We start from the raw sequence: 16,303 nt of genomic DNA on the forward strand, positions 1-16,303 counted from the left end.
GATTAGGGTTTGGTTTAGGGTTATATTATATTATATTATATAGTATATAGTATATTATTATTATTATTTTATAGTTTATTTCTGTACTAACTACTGTATATGTAACAGGTGTAACAAGGACACTATAAAATAAAGTGTTACCAAAACACCATAGGTATTTTATAGTAATTAGTAATTTAATTAAGTTAATTTAAACCAAGTTACCCCAATTTTATTGTAATAATAACTATAATGTTTTGGCAGAAACTATAGCTAATATGTATGTTTTATTTTTGTTTAATTTTGTGTATGATGATAGCTAATATGTATGTTTGGTCACACTTTAGTTTAGGGTCCAGTTCTCACGATTAACTAGTTTGGTGTTTGGTAACCAGTTCGATTAACTTTTCTCTCAATAAACTTCTAATTACTACTTATTAATAGTTAGTAAGGTATTTGTTTAGGTAATGGGTGGATTAATGGATTTATAAATGCAGGCAACAAATTAAATAAATACATTTGTATTACTATTATATTTCAATAGTCTTTTGGAGGCAAATAAAATAATTATTAAAATACAGTTTATTTAACTATATAACTGTTGGATTAACAGTTTATTTTTTTATTTTTTTTGCAATAAAAATAAAACAAAACAAAATAAAATACATTTTTCATGAGTTGTTTCTTTGCAAGCAAACTTGAATAAATACATAATTATTAATATTACGTTACAACTATTTTCAGTTTTTTTTTGTTTGTTTTTTTAACCAAAATTAATTAATAAATAAATAAAATAAAACATATTTCAGGTCACACTTTATATTAGGGTCCAATTCTCACTAGTAACTAACTATTAACTTTGACTTTTCCCTCAATAAACTCCTAATTACTTTTTATTAATAGTTAGTAAGGTAGTTGTTAAGTTTAGGTATTAATATGTGCTTTATAAGTACTAATAAACAGCCAATAATATGCATGCTAATAAGCAACTAGTTCATAGTGAGAACTGAACCCTAAACTTAAGTGTTCCCGTATGTTTTATTTATTGTATGTTTGATTTTTCTTTCATCCAGAATTCACCCAAATAAGAAATGATAGAGTTTCTTTTTATTTCAAAGATAAATATTTTACCACAAATTAGCTGTGATTGTTACTCATTACTGAGCTGCCACATTAAAAGCTTTAAACTTTCATTGTTCCTATAACAGATGTGCTGAACATTCCTTTTATTTCCCTTAAAACTTCATATTGTTCGACCTGCTACTGTAGATAAAGTGTGAGTAACACGGCAGACAATGAGATGGTTAATCACAAAGCGCTGTGTTTTCACTTGTTGAGTGACCGTGTGACTCATGAAGCCGAACACAATGGACACCCAGTCAGAGTCCCTCTCCCTTAAACTCAATTAACTTCAGTTCAGCACATCTGAAGAGACTCTGAACTGGTGACCACTGTCATCATGTGCTCAGTGTGTGTGTGTGTGTGTGTGTTGGGGGGCTGTGTATTGATAAAAAGGTTAAAAAGGGTCGAGTCTTTCTCGCGTGTTCAGTGGGTCTGAAGCTCTTATGACTCATTTGACCCTGTCATTCATCAGTTAACTTCACTGTATATTTGATGTTGCCACAATGTCATACGCTTAATACAAACAGCATGTGTGACAGAGTGTATTAATTAAAAAAAAAAGTATGGATGCAAATATTTATACTTCAGACAATCAATGGCTTATAACAAACAGATGTTACTGTATTACAGCATCTCTCTGTAATTGGAAATGATTGATCTGTTGCTTTTCTCTTCTATGAAGAGCTGATTTAATCATCTCAATAAAATACCTGAGGAAATATAAAATAACATAAGTATCTGGCACAAATTCATCTGTCACTTAGAAGCAAATTAGACAATTATTAGACAAATTAGTATACAAGATGCCAGCATGGACAGGTAGCATGGCATGCCTCATCTTCCAAAAATCTGAACAATACTCCAGGTAAAAGAAAATTTGACCCAATTGACAAAAGTCAATGCCTTCTGTGACCATGAAGCCATTGAAATTCAAGAGACATTTTAGAATCCAAACACTCACTATAAAAACAAGCCTGTTGATTTACCGACATGACACATCACACAACCTAATAAAGCCTCAAATAAGTGTGTATTAATCTACATCACACCAGTTACTCATCACACCTCAAAGCGCAAAAGCCTCACAAAAGTGCAAAAGATTCAGTTCAATTTTGATGTAATTTCTTTTTATGAACAATTTTAGTACTGTTGAAGTTCAACATAAAATGCAGTTCCTGAAGCAAAACCTGTTGAGAAGTTCTGAAATCTATATCTCTATAGTCAAGTACAGTACAGATGATGACAGCCCTGCCTCCAAACATGACATCCACCAAAATCACTGGAATGAAAAACATTATACATCTCCTCATTCAAATTGTAAACATGTCCTCTGTCCTGAAAAAAAAAAGCACAATCGTCTTCCTCAAATAACTTTTTCCCATACCGCAGTGGCAATTCTCATACTGACACATTCAATAACTAATATGTCTTAATATTAGTTCAATAAGTATTATGTCTTACCTTACTGTTTCACTATAACTTCTGGCTTCTTAAGATTGCCGTTGAGAAGCGCGGGCTGTTGATCCGTGTGCGATCCTAAGAAACAATAGGATGTGTTTTTTCCTGGATTACACTTGCATCCTTTGCCGTGCTTTTCCAATGAAACACAAAGTCCACTTGGAGGAAACAGGAAGCTTCCTCGCAGGGCAGCGAAGCCCTCGGCCAATCAACAGCTTCCAATTCTGTTAACGCGAGGAAGTCTTACTCATTCACAAAAGTTATGGAAAGCTGACCGAACTCTGACATCATATTTCTGATATGACACACAATGACAATGTCAAAACAATGTTCAAAAACACTGTACCGCCCAACATCATACATTTAAATTAACCAGTCCACCCAGACTAAACTGACGCAGTTATACTCCTTATAATGAAAGTGTGGCTCTCTGGTAGTAAACACACGCACTCTGCTCGACTCAAACTCACACATGCTGGGTCACTAACAAGTGTCACACTGACTCATCCGTCCCGCACAGCCCTGACTCAGAATCCTGACTCATTATACCTTCAAAACACAGCCGACTGATGAAAAACTACATCCACTTGTGACACACGTTTCCTGTTTGGAATCTGAGCATCTCTGCTGCCTTTCTGCTACAGAGACTCAGCCTGAGGGTTGTATCATTCCACACATCTCTCTCTCTCTCTCTCTCTCTCTCTCTCTCTCTCTCGATCACGTCACAGCCCTCCTGCCGCAGTCCGCCTGCAGTCCAGATCCTCCCCCTCTCCCTTATCGCTCCCTCTTTTGCTTTCTCTCTCTATCTGTCAGTAAATGGGGCCGTTGGCTGGGTTCCTGCTCAGCATGAAATATTAGCCCTCTCCTACAGCAGTAGCTACCTGAGCCATTAAGAGGATGAAGTTAACGGACATGGAGAACAAATTTGGGATGCGGGTGAAAGACTCTGATAAAGACTCCTGATGCTGCAAATACGACTGACACTGTGTGTGTGTGTGTGTGTGTGTGTATGTGTGTGAGTGAGGGCTATAAAAGCAGCGGAAGAATGATAAGGGTGTAAATAATCCAGTCTGAAGTGTGGGTTTTGAGGTTAAAGATTGAACAGTAGTTTATCTTGTCTGTGTTTATATACACAGCTACGTTGTTGTACAGTTGACATTAAATACTTGCTATACTCCATCTAAAAACTTCAAGAAATATTTGTACTTGTTATTCATTTGGCACACATTTGGCTACAAGATCAAGCCTGCACAACAAGTCGACGGTCGTACATGCTAGTTGGCCGACGACTATAGTTTTATTGGTGTGTTCAAGGGCAACTTTTCTGCCTAAACGCAGCTGACGCAGCCGTCGGTTTTCATCGCAGCTAGTTTTTGTTGTTGGTTTGGTGTACCGGCTTAAAGAGATTTTAGCCTAATTCACCCTTCGCAGAGAGTTTGATTGACAGGCGATCTGACCAATCATAATCCGCCATCCGCAGAATCCGCCATTTTTGTCCGACAAAGCAGTCAGGAGAGTTAGTAGATTAACGTTGGAGGATTAGAACTTGAAAAACGGAGTGTACTGACATCTTTCCGCGGTTAAAACAATGTTCATTCATGTTTATTTGATGCTATAAATTAACTAAGATGATCGGTTCACGAGCAGCTTTAACTGAGGCTCTACAGCGATCTGTCATGACACAAATTTGGAAGTTGAGACTGTAAGTAACCTGCTCTGTCCTGTCTGTCTGCGCATTGTCAGTGTCCTCTCTGCTCCGCAATGTATTTTTCGCTGCGTGAGAACATGGTGTGGCGTTAGAGCGGCGTGGCTTGTAGGACATAGCAACAGTAACTAAAGGGGGCGGGTCTTTGCGAACGATCAATTGTTGCCTAGATAATAAATCTACCCACCATACAGGCAAAAGTTCACTTTAAAGGTGCTCTAAGCGATGTCATGCGTTTTTTTAGGCCAAACATTTTTTTGTCATATCCAGCAAACATCTCCTCACTATCCGCTAGCTGCCTGTCCCCTGAACACACTGTAAAAAAAAGCGGTCTCTGTAGACAGCCCAGGCTCCACAAACGGCAACAAAAACAAACTGGCCCAGCCTGGACGACAAAACATAACAAACAGTGTTCCAGCCAATAACCAACAAGAATGATTTGGGGGTGGGTGTTGGGGGGTTAGTGCGTGTGCACATGAAGGGGGGTGTGGGGAGTGGAGGAGAGAGAAGCATGAAGAGGGAAGTTAGCTAGAGGAGAGATGTCCTAACAACGACTAACGTTAAAATTGTATATTCTTGAGAATTTTTATATGGCCGACACACGACCAAAGAGACGACGTTCCGATGAACAAATAACAAAGAATAGGGAAAAGGAGAAGGAACGCGAAGTCCCGGATTTACATCAGAAAAGCGTTCAAAAGGTAGCGAGAACTCCGCCGGCAGAAGGGCTTCCAATCCGACAATCAGGTGGCTCTGTTTTTGCTGGACAGGGTAAATCCAGTTTGTTTTTTCTAAATGGTTCATGACTGTTTCAGGAAGCACGGAAGGGAAGGGGAGGGGACGGGATGAGGAGGAGGGAGGGTCGAGCTAGCCTTCGTTTTGTTTGACAATACTTCGAACGTCAACAAGAAGTGACGTCACCCAACATCGCTTAGAGCACCTTTAAGAAAGAAAAAAAGGCAAAGAGTTTGAAGTTTGGTGTTCAGAAAAAAAACTGTGCAAACGGAAAGAAAACTTGCAATCTATTTTAGAATATTTTTTATATTAAAAGTAGAGATGCACCAATATGAACATTTTGTCCGATACCGATAATTATTTATATTTGAAAGCCAATAACCGATATATTGGCTGAGAAATCTAAATCCAAATTTGTATATAATTTTTGACATCCTAACCATTAAAAGTCATGTCCCAAGCATACAATTATAATGTTCTCATTATAATTTTATGTAGCTAATATGACAGCCAATGTTGCACTTGTATTTTCCTTTTTTTTTTAAGTGATTCCAATCATATTTCAAGCAATTCAAAACCATCATGGTGAACAGTACACATCTGAAGTGTCTCAGCTGGAGGAAATAATCCATTATTTATTTGCTTTAATATATCGGCCAGATTTTCTTATCAGGCCGATAACGATAACATTATAAATGAACATATATTGGCCGGTACCGATATGGTGGCTGTATATCGTGCATCCCTAATTAAAAGCACCAAAAAGACTGAAAAATGCTAAATACACAATCTTCTAGCATAGGGTGAAGTCAGTAAGTACATTAACAACGATTTGGGACAAACATGATTTAATTTAGTGGACAACTATGCGAGTTGTCCTCTGTGTTGCGGCAGGATTTTAAATAGCCGGTTCTTTACATTCATAAAAATTGTGTTAAAAAATCATCCGACTTATTGGTTCTTTAGTGCAAGCGAGCCGTAAGACCTGTCACACTGCCAGTGCCATCTTAACTGAAGGCTAAGATTCATCACAAAGACCATTAATTCGCCGTCTGTGAACATGAGGTCACACTAGACGATAAAAGAGTCATCATTTTGCCCTAGTAAAATGGGTTGATGACTTCAGCAGAAGTTACTCTGAAATCAGTATGAAACAGAAGCTGCGATTGTCATCTCTTCCTTATTATATCAGAGTGAAATGCTTCTGGAACAAGAACAAATGTAGGGCTTAATTTTTTCCATGGGGAATTGATTGGATGGTTGTGGTTTGCTATTGGTGGGTCTCATGTGAGTGACAGGTTATTGTCCCGCCCTCACGCCAGTAAACACATCATCAGAGAAGAGAAGAGATGTCACTGCTAGAGAGAGAAGACACTTTGATTAAAGATGTGAGGCACGTAAATAAAAAAATAAATAAATAAACGATTTGCATGATGGATAAATCATTTATAATAAAAGGTGCAGTATTCCATAAAATAAGAATTGTCAAAATGGTTGTCAAAATGATCACGTTAAAACTAAAAGTGTTGATGAAAGCTGCTAGCAACTTGAAACAAAAACTGAAAAACATGACTGATCAAAAGTGGAAAAACGAATAAAAAGGTAATGACCAACAATATTTTCGAAGGCTTGTGTTAGGTTTATGAACTAATTTCTTTATTCATCGACATTTCATAGTCTGACATTTGCACATGACCATGAACAGTTTATAGTGTAATAGTTAGCGTCATGCGGGGAACATATAATATTAGCTCTTAGAATCAAAATCCCCCTAGAAGCTGCAGGATTTAATATTCAATAACCTCATCTTGCGACTACATTGAGCAACATATTGGCTCATTAGCTTTGACACTGGTCTAACAAATAAGGAAGAATTAGCCCCTGGGGTGCATAGCATGCAACCAACAGCCTCTTCATTTTGACAAGCTTAAAATATCCGCTTAAATCACTGTAAGTCTGTATCAGAATCAAGTAAAAGGTGCTAAAATAAGACAAGTCTTTTTTTAAGTGGTGAATAACAGTAATTTAGGCCTGTTTGATAGGGACTGGGCGTAAAACCCAAGCGACAGAGGGGATGTTTTAATGAGGACCGCAGGAAGGCTTTCTAGAGACACAGCTGTGCTTGTAAATGGGCATCTTCTCCGTTTCTTTGAGATGTGCACTGAATAGGGTGCAGTAAACATTAATTAAAGCAGTGGGTGATGAAGGTTTACAGAGCAGTGGGCCGTCATCGCTGGCTGTGAGACTTGGATACATTATCAACATGCTAGCTTAAGGAGGCTAAAGGATACAAAAGTATAAAATCACAACAGTGCTTAATGACGCTGTGGTAATTGTCCTGCTTATATTCAGAGGTTAGCAGAAAACACTATTGTTTTACTGGATTTGACATTTAAAGAAACAGTACTCCCAAAAACGAATCACGTTTCTCTGCTTGGCAGTCTGATGGGCGAGTGTAGGTTTGGCGGATACCAGGATAATGTTGCCTGAAGTGTAAAGATTGGTGGAGAATGGATAATGATATGGAGCTGTTTTTCAGGGTTCCCCTTACTTCAAGTAAAGGGAAATCTTAATGTTTTAGCATACCAAGTCATTGGGACAATGCTATGCTTCCAACTTTGTGGGGACAGTTTGGGCCCTTTTCTATTCCAGCATGACTGTTCCCCAGTGCAGAAAGCAAGGTTTATAAAGACATGGTTGGATGAGTTTGGTGTGGAAGAACTTGAATGGCCCGCACAGAGCCCTGACCAAACCCCCCATCAAACACTTTTGTGGATGAGCTGGAATGGAGATTGTGAGCCAGGCCTTCTCGTCCATCATCAGTACCTGACCTCACAAATGTTGATGAGTGGGCAAAAGCTCCCAAAGAAAAGTCTTCAGCATCTAGTGGAAAACCTTCCCAGAAGAGTGGAAGCTGTTATGGCTGCAAAGGGGGATCAACTCTAGTCGTGGCCTAATGGTTCGAGAGTCAGACTGGTAACCTGAAGGTTGTGGGTACGATTCTCAATGCTGGCAGGAAATTACTGAGGAGCCTTTGAGCAAGGCTTCAAACCCCCAATCGCTCCCCAGGTGCCACTGCAAAAATGGCTACCCACTGCCCCTAATCTGCATGCACTAACTTGGATGGGTTAAATGTAGAGGACAAATTCCGAGTATGGGTTATCATACTTGACCATGACATGTCACTTTTCCTTTTCCTTTTATTAATGTCTATGCATTTAGAATGTGATGTCATTATAGTCCCTGTTGGTGTAATGGTAAGGTGTCCCCAATACTTTTGTCCATATGTATCACACAATGCATATGGGATACTTTTATGATGTTTTTGTCCAACCCAGGCTCATTGGAAACATTTCTGCAAAATTACATTTTGTTGCTTCTTGCACGTTTTGTGACTCTTTCAAAGTGAAATGAAAACGTCAATGTATCGCAGCAGTTTGGAAATTAAATGTCCAGTGAGTGACGGTAAAAGGTTAATGCTCTATCGTGTTTGAAAAATAACGAACCACCTACACTAAACCTTACTGATGCGATACTGAGCAAGTTAACTATGTCTGAAAATCTATAGTTTCTATAGATCGTTTAATGCAAATGTCAAAATGCATTCATTTAAAAATCATGCACTATGGTAAAAGTGTTATGAGATCATAACATATTGTGCAAGGAACCGAGAAAAAATTAATATTCACTGATAACATGTCCCTGTAATCATATTTTTTTGTGAAAAGGAATACAAATTGTTGATGTTTTACTGTCAGTAGTGTTTATTTGAGCTGTAAACTTCCATAGTAAATGGATGGATAAAAATATGTTGATGAACTCATACACACATCACATATATTTAGCTCCGCACAAACACCTACAGAAAAATAACTTCACAGTTGTTGTAAATGAGCTTCTCATTGTTGGAAGAGGGTGATTCACGTGTCACGGATGAGTCAGACAGACTTGAGTAATATTATTATGCAGTAAAACATATTCGTCTAAAGAACAAATGAAATGCTGACAGATTCCTTTGTTTTGAACAGATTGGGAAGGTCAGTAACTGAATCACTGGCGATTTAACCTTTGTCGCTGCCCTCACTCTTGAATGCAGGATTATTTTACAGGCAATATCACCCGAGACCAATTTATCCCAGAAAGTGCTAGGGTGACTCAGCAGATGAGCAACTGATCCTGATAAAATGGATCAAATTGACCGAATGGCTCTTTGAGGATGTGTTTGGTCATCAGAATATAAAATGCATCAACAGACAATATAATGTGCTCAGACACACAACAGGGCAATGGGAGATGTCACTGCTTGCTGTACATCTATTTAAATAAACAAACATATACAGATACACACTTGTGGTCTGTATGGAGTTGAGCAAAGCCAGTAAACAACATCTATCTCGCTGGCAGCTGTCGGACTGTAATTTACGGTGCCGTTCCTGGGAGTCAGGGAGAAAATAAACCCAGGACTGCTGGATCTGGGGGGTACATTAGATGTATAGAGAAAAATAACATGATATCCTATTCTAACATTTCAACAGGGCAGAAATAATAAAATAACAAAATAAGGGCCCTATCTTGCACCCAGCGCAATTGACTTACACCGATGCATGTATCATTCCTATTTTGCACCTGACGCATAGTGGACTTTTCCCTCCACAGATGCATGTTGGTAAATTAGGGAATAAACTTACACTCCCAGGGGCGGTTCAGTGCAAAGAGGAGGCGTGTTCCGGCGCAAACGATTCCTGGTGCTATTTTGCAGTTTCAGAAAACAATTCCGCCACAGACCAGGAAAAACCTAGTCTAAAGTCAGTGGCGCGTTATTCAGATGCTATTTCAAGGGTGCATGCTTGGCCATAATGGAGCGTGTGCACAACGCGCATACACTTTGCTTCTCTCATCTACACAGACGCAGAAATTCCAATTTTTGCAAACCATACACAATTACAAGGAAAAATATTACCACACAAGGGAAATCATTGTTGTGTCCATGAAGATGTGAAAAAATAGGCATAAATCTAGCTTACACATTTACCCAAATTATTATACGCCTGTTTAACCAAAGCTTATTTGGGTGGGTTTCTCCATCCCCATACAATGTCACTTCTGTGTCAATGTCGCTACTGACTTATAAAGCCCTAAACGGCTTAGCTCCAGTCTATTTAACGGATCTTTTATCACCCTATAATCCATCGCGCTCTTTAAGATCACTAAATTCAAGGCTTTTGGTCATACCTAGGATATCCAGAACCACCAAAGGAGGGAGAGCATTCTCACATTTGGCTCCAAAACTCTGGAATAGTCTTCCTGATACTGTTCGTTGCTCAGACTCGCTCTCCCAGTTTAAAACTAGATTAAAGTCGCATCTCTTCAGCCAGGCATTCATATAATCCTACAGTTCAAACTACAATCCGGCCTCTAGCTCATAAATGCCAGAGGAGAACTGGCCCCTGACTGAGCCTGGGTTCTCCCAAGGTTTTTTTTTTTCTCCATTAGGTCACCTGATGGAGTTTTAGGACACCATTAGGTCACTTGATGAAGTTTTTCGGTTCCTTGCCACTGTTGCCTTTGGCTTGCTCAGTTGGGGATATTTTGGGGATATTTAATTTAATTTTATCAATCAATAAATTCCTCTTGAAACAAACTTTGTTGTATTATTTTAATTTAATACTGTGAAGCTGCTTTGATACAATCTGTATTGTGAAAAGCGCTATACAAATAAACTTGACTTGACTTGACTTGACTTCTCTGTGTTTGACGGCCCTGACGAGAACGTCGGTCTCCTCGGCTGTGAAACGCTCCTGGCGTGCGCCTGGCAAATCCGCCGTTATAATAGCAATTTGCCATGGAATAAGCGCGCCTGCTCTTAAAGGGAATGTGAGATGTCGCTCTGATTGGTTTATTTCACGTTACGCCCAAACCACACCTATGAATAATGAAGCTACTTCAGACCAACTCATTTTAGATTTGCGTCGGGCGCAAGAGTAATTTATCCCGCCGGTATAACAGCAACAGCGTCCAAGACCCACCCACAATGTTACTTGCGTTTCAGATCATTAAAATAGGGTCCTATAGGTGTTTGTGTTGGTCTCTCTTTTGCCTCCCACACAACAATAGTGGAACTGCACACCTATTAATGTGACTGAGAGGATGATAAAAAAAAATAGGTTTTAAATTATCATCTTCAAGTACTGAAAATGGCAAGTGTCATATCAAGGTAAATTGATAAAATGCATATGTTGGGATATTCTGGACTTGTGAAGGGTCAGAAGAACATCAACATTTCCGTTCTTGTGTCAGATAACTACTAGCTGGCAATAGTGCAAGTGGCATGCAAAATATATCATTTCATTTGGAAAGGACGAGCAAGTAAGAAGAACTGCCTTATTAAGTAAATCACCCGCGGATTAAATTTTAAATAATGTTTCACAACGGACAAAACAATTAAAGAATGTCTTCAATTGCTGGCTACAAAGAAATGTAACTATCTATGGTCGTGTTTTGATATCTAAAGATGTATGTAGTTCTAGGATTGTATACCCAGTTTTGTACATAGACCTATATGAAAACCTGAAAACCTGCTTATCTATCGACTCTATCGACATACTGTTTAAAGTCGTTTCGACTCTAATAAGAAATACTTTGTAGGGAGGTGTGAATGCTTTGGACTTCAGTACTCTCAATCAGGTTTTCAAGATTGGTTGGATTAAACGCTGCTGGAATGCTGATCCTAATTCATTATTGTTTTACATTCCTAAATTCATCTTTGAAAAATGTAGGGGGTTACATTTTTTATTGTCCTGCGATTTCAAATGCAACAAACTTCAGGTCAAGCTTGCTAATTTTCATAAGCAAGCCTTGGAAGCCTGTAAGCTTGCCTTTTGCCACATTTATCCCCCTCATAGGAGTATTATATGGAACAATCAGAATTTGCTGCGTGGAAAAAAAATCTATCTTTATTAAGAATTGGGTTGACAAAGGTGTAATTTTTGTTCTGGATAGCAGCTTTTATTCCTATACTGAATTTACTGCTATTTTTGGAGTGGATTCTTCACCTAAACTTTTGCATATGGTCATACAGTTACAGAGTATCAGTCTGTGAAATGCCCCAGTTATCCATTGGAGGTCAAATGTAACAATTTTTGGATTAGAAGAACCCTTATTAGGAAAATCAGCTGTCATCCCAAAGCTATTTTCAAATGGAAATTAAATGATCCTTATTAATATATGGACCATAAGTTTCAGATACCTAACAAGTTTAAAGAACTTCACTATAAATTTCTACATAATTACTATCCCGGTAACTCAGTTCTTTCTAAGTTTAAGTTAGACATCTCTTCAAAGTGCTCATTCTGTAACTCTAATCTTGAAACAATACCACATTTGTTTTTTGAATGTTATTATGCAAAGGAGTTCTGGAAAGAATTAGCCTGGCTTATTTTCTCTGCTTACAACAACCTTTTTACTTTTGAAAAATTGAATGTACTGTCTTTGATTTGGGACCATGGGTCAAAAGAGATGGACAACAGATTAAAACTGCTAACTCTATGTGGCCAGTTTCCTCTCCATAAATGTAAAGTCACTGATTCTAAGCCCAATGTTAGGCTTTTCTGTGTTGATTTAAAGTTACTCTGTTCTATCAGTTAACTAGCCTGGAAATCCAGACCCAAATCTGAAAGATTAAGGGTCTGGCATTGAGTAATGAAAATCGCCCAACTCCAGGGGCGGCACCAAGCATGCATTTGAAAATTTCACTGCACGCAATTGGATAACACTATGACCAATCACTGTCGTTATTGCGCACTCACTAGCATTGTTGTCATCTGTTTAGCTTGCCTCTGGCCCGCCTATATCAAATACACAGATGTGATTGGTGCTGCTTGGCTACAAGGGTATAGTTAATGAGCATCATTACTCAATGCCAGAGTAACTCGCTGAGCAAATTCAAATTGTGCTCTCGCGAGAACTCTGGATTTCAAGGGTATCAGTTAACAAGAAAGCCGCTAAAACTGCTCTGTTGATTAAAAAAATTATGGTTTCATTATAAGTTACCTCCTGATTGCCTGAGGATGGCAATTTTTTTTTCACGTTATTTATTTATTTTTATTTTTATTCATGCATTGTATGTTTAATTTCTATTGCTTTTATGAAGTAATTTTGGTACACTATCTCTGTTTACTGTATCTTGTTTGAAAATTGACTTTATTGTATGCCTTGCTCTACCTTCCTCTAAAAAGGAAGAAAATAAGAAGCACTGCCTGAAACAATCATTTCCCCTTCACTCATAAACACATAAAATAACGCTTACTTTGAACTAATATTAGTCAAATATTAAATTAACTTTCATTTTACAAATGCCAGTGGACTGAACGTAAATAAATCAAGTTGTGATAAAAATCTTTGAGAATTGTGTTGGTTTAGCTCATTGTAATATGCAATTTAAGTAAACTGAATAGAAGCAACAACAACAACATAAAATCATTGCTGAAAAAGCAAAACGGTTTATGATCTTCTGTCATTATAGAAACCATAAACAATGTTCTTCTGTCTATTTTATTTGATATGTGAATATATCATGCTTGACTAACCTTGTCATGCATGAAAAAACTTTAATATTTGGTGGTAAACACAATTTTTTCTCATCAATAGTTTATAGATATGACATTAGCTAAACATAATCTGCTTCCTTTTCAAAAGAGGAAATCCATTATAGTGACACAAAGATGATCAAAAGCAATGGCAGTGTTTAATTCACTGCATGGCATGAAGCTCTTGCAAATCTGGCACCTCCTGGCATGGGAGGCGTCATGTGGGCATCAGTGATGAATCCATAATTAATTTCATACAATGAACACGCGCAGCAGGAGAACACAAGACGACAGATGAAAATCAGCAACACGTTTAAAAAGGCAGAAATAAGTTCAACAGCAGAAGTATGTGCACCTTTAGTGTGCTGAAAGTTCAGCCTTGAGAAACATTTCTCCTTGTGGGAAAAGCGTCCTCTCACATTGCAATCGACTGAAACTAATCTCTGATACTACTGTATATTGTCCATTACAGCACTCTAGGATCGGTTTCTCCCAGACATTGAAAGTATTTTCACCTTTAAAGGTGCTGTATGTAATTTTTGTTTGACAGGACTAAAGCATACAAATACCATAATATGTTTGAAGCGATTTGGGAAACATGCTAAGTTCACATACTTGTTTCTCTGAAAAACAATGAAACAGCCGGTTATTCTACTGGTGTCCTCAATCTGGCAACTCGTGTGTGTAGATTCTGAAGCGGAGCGGGGGATACGACTCTCTCCAATATTTAGGCTTTGAACTGCAGTGCACATTTCAACGCTAGCTGTTAATGTTACATAGGCTACTGCACCTTTAAAGTATTGTCATGCACAATGTGACAATGTGCAGTTGTTATATATTACTAGCTGAGCTGACTCCTAAATCATATGGAGCTGCCTGCTCTCTAATCACTCTTGCGGGACTTTAACATCATTCACTGATCGGTCTGCAAAGCGCTGCTTAAAGTCAAACACACCTAAAGACTTTTCACAAGTGTTGCTTGTGTTCCTGCACTAATCAGTTTTTGAACAAATCTCAAATGACTCATAAAGACTTGTCGTGTGATATCTACACTATACCATTCAAAAGTTTGGGCTAAGTAAGATTTAAATAACTTAGATTAAACGGATCACAAGTAACAGTAAAGACATGAGTAATGTAAATATATACTGTATAATAAATATATATAATTCATTAATGTAAATAATGTATATATTAATATGTAATATCCTATTACAGGATTATTTGATACAAAGAAAGTAAAAAAACAGCATATATATATATATATATATGATTCACTATATATATATATATATATATATATATATATATATATATATATATATATATATACATGCTGTTTTTTTAAACTTTCTTTGTATCAAATAATCCTGAAAAAAATACCACTTTCCACAAAAATATCAATGTTTTCAAAATTGATAATAACAAATGTTTCTTCAACATCAAATCATCCTATTATAATGATTTCTGAAGGATCATGTGACACTGAAGACTGGAATAATGATGCCGAAAATGCAGCTTTGATCACAGGAATTTTTATATATTTCACAATATTACCTGTTCTTACAGGTTTTGTTTTTGTTTTTTTGAATGGTAGTGAACCTCAAACAATATGGTACTGTGATTCCTTTTTCTTCTTTTTTTTTTTTTTTTTTTTTTTAGTGTATCATGTCCAATCATGTTAATCATGCACAGCACACAGTCAACCATCACAAATATCGAATGGATAAAAAGAGAAGGCACTATGAAGGAAATACAGTATAGCTAAGCTGACTGATTTCAGATCAAGCTGAAACGGCTGTAAGGAAATACATGATACATAAAAAAAAAAAAAAAATTAAATACTACCGGTATATTCAGAGCATGATATAACATCAAACCACAAACTCATCCGACTGTCTATGCAGATTTGAGAAATAATCAATAAGGAGCTACTCACAGCATGAAGACTGCAGAGCTGTTCGACCTGAGCGCGTTTCCACTCGTCTCTGGAGTGCGTGTGGAAGCAGAAGCTCTTCAAATGAAGGACGCACTCACACCAACACAAATGAACACGCTGAAATATCTGTTGCGCAGCACCATAAGGCTCTTACACAAGGCCTATAGAGTGCACAGATTGCACACATTCCCATATGAGAGTGTGCAGTGCAGTGGGTGGGGCGCAGTGCATGTGTGTGTTGGGGGTAAAGTCGCCAGAAGCCAAACTACTTGTGGCCCCCAGGCACGCTTTGTGCCAGCGCTATTAGGGGAAGCCCGGCAGACGCCGCCACAATGGTGCGCCTGTGCCAGTGTCACCCCGGGCCTTTGTATGGGGGCCCCCGCTTCGCTTTACAGACCGCTAATGATGAAGCGAACACGGCCATCTGTGTGCAGGGGGCCTTTTCTGAGCGGACACAAATGAGGAGATAACATGAGAGAGACAGACAGATTAAGGAGGCAGTACAAAGCAAAGTTGGTGTGAGATGATTATACGGATCTTTGTTGAGTGCTTTCGATTGTTTTGGAAGCATTATGCAAATGACATGCAATTAAGGCAAGGATTGACTGAAGGAAATTAAATGGGATTTTTGTCATAAGGGGATTTCACACAAACACTGACTCATATTTTGAAAGTGTAATGTAGACTTTTTTTTTTTCACATTGCTTGAACCATATGCCACATAATCTGCAACGGGAATGAACAATAATTTTAATGCTCAGGATTAGTACAATTGTGGTC

At 37.9% G+C, this 16,303-nt stretch overlaps 1 protein-coding gene across 5 annotated transcripts in view; it reads right to left on the reverse strand.

The window, feature by feature from the left end:
- Positions 1–15,627, reverse strand: part of nav1a (neuron navigator 1a) — a 148,037-nt gene extending 132,410 nt beyond the window's left edge. For 4 of the 5 annotated variants that reach the window (XM_082144968.1, XM_082144966.1, XM_082144967.1 and 1 more), the window contains exon 1: positions 2,563–2,693. The gene's annotated coding sequence lies outside the window, so the exon portion shown is untranslated. Of the gene's footprint in view, positions 1–2,562; positions 2,694–15,523 lie in introns of those variants that run through there. The other variant, XM_082144964.1, reaches the window with a different exon arrangement.
- Positions 15,628–16,303: the final 676 nt, after the last annotated feature.

This window comes from Leuciscus leuciscus (assembly GCF_965113295.1).
Source record: "Leuciscus leuciscus genome assembly, chromosome: 18".
Classification (NCBI taxonomy): Eukaryota; Metazoa; Chordata; class Actinopteri; order Cypriniformes; family Leuciscidae; genus Leuciscus; species Leuciscus leuciscus.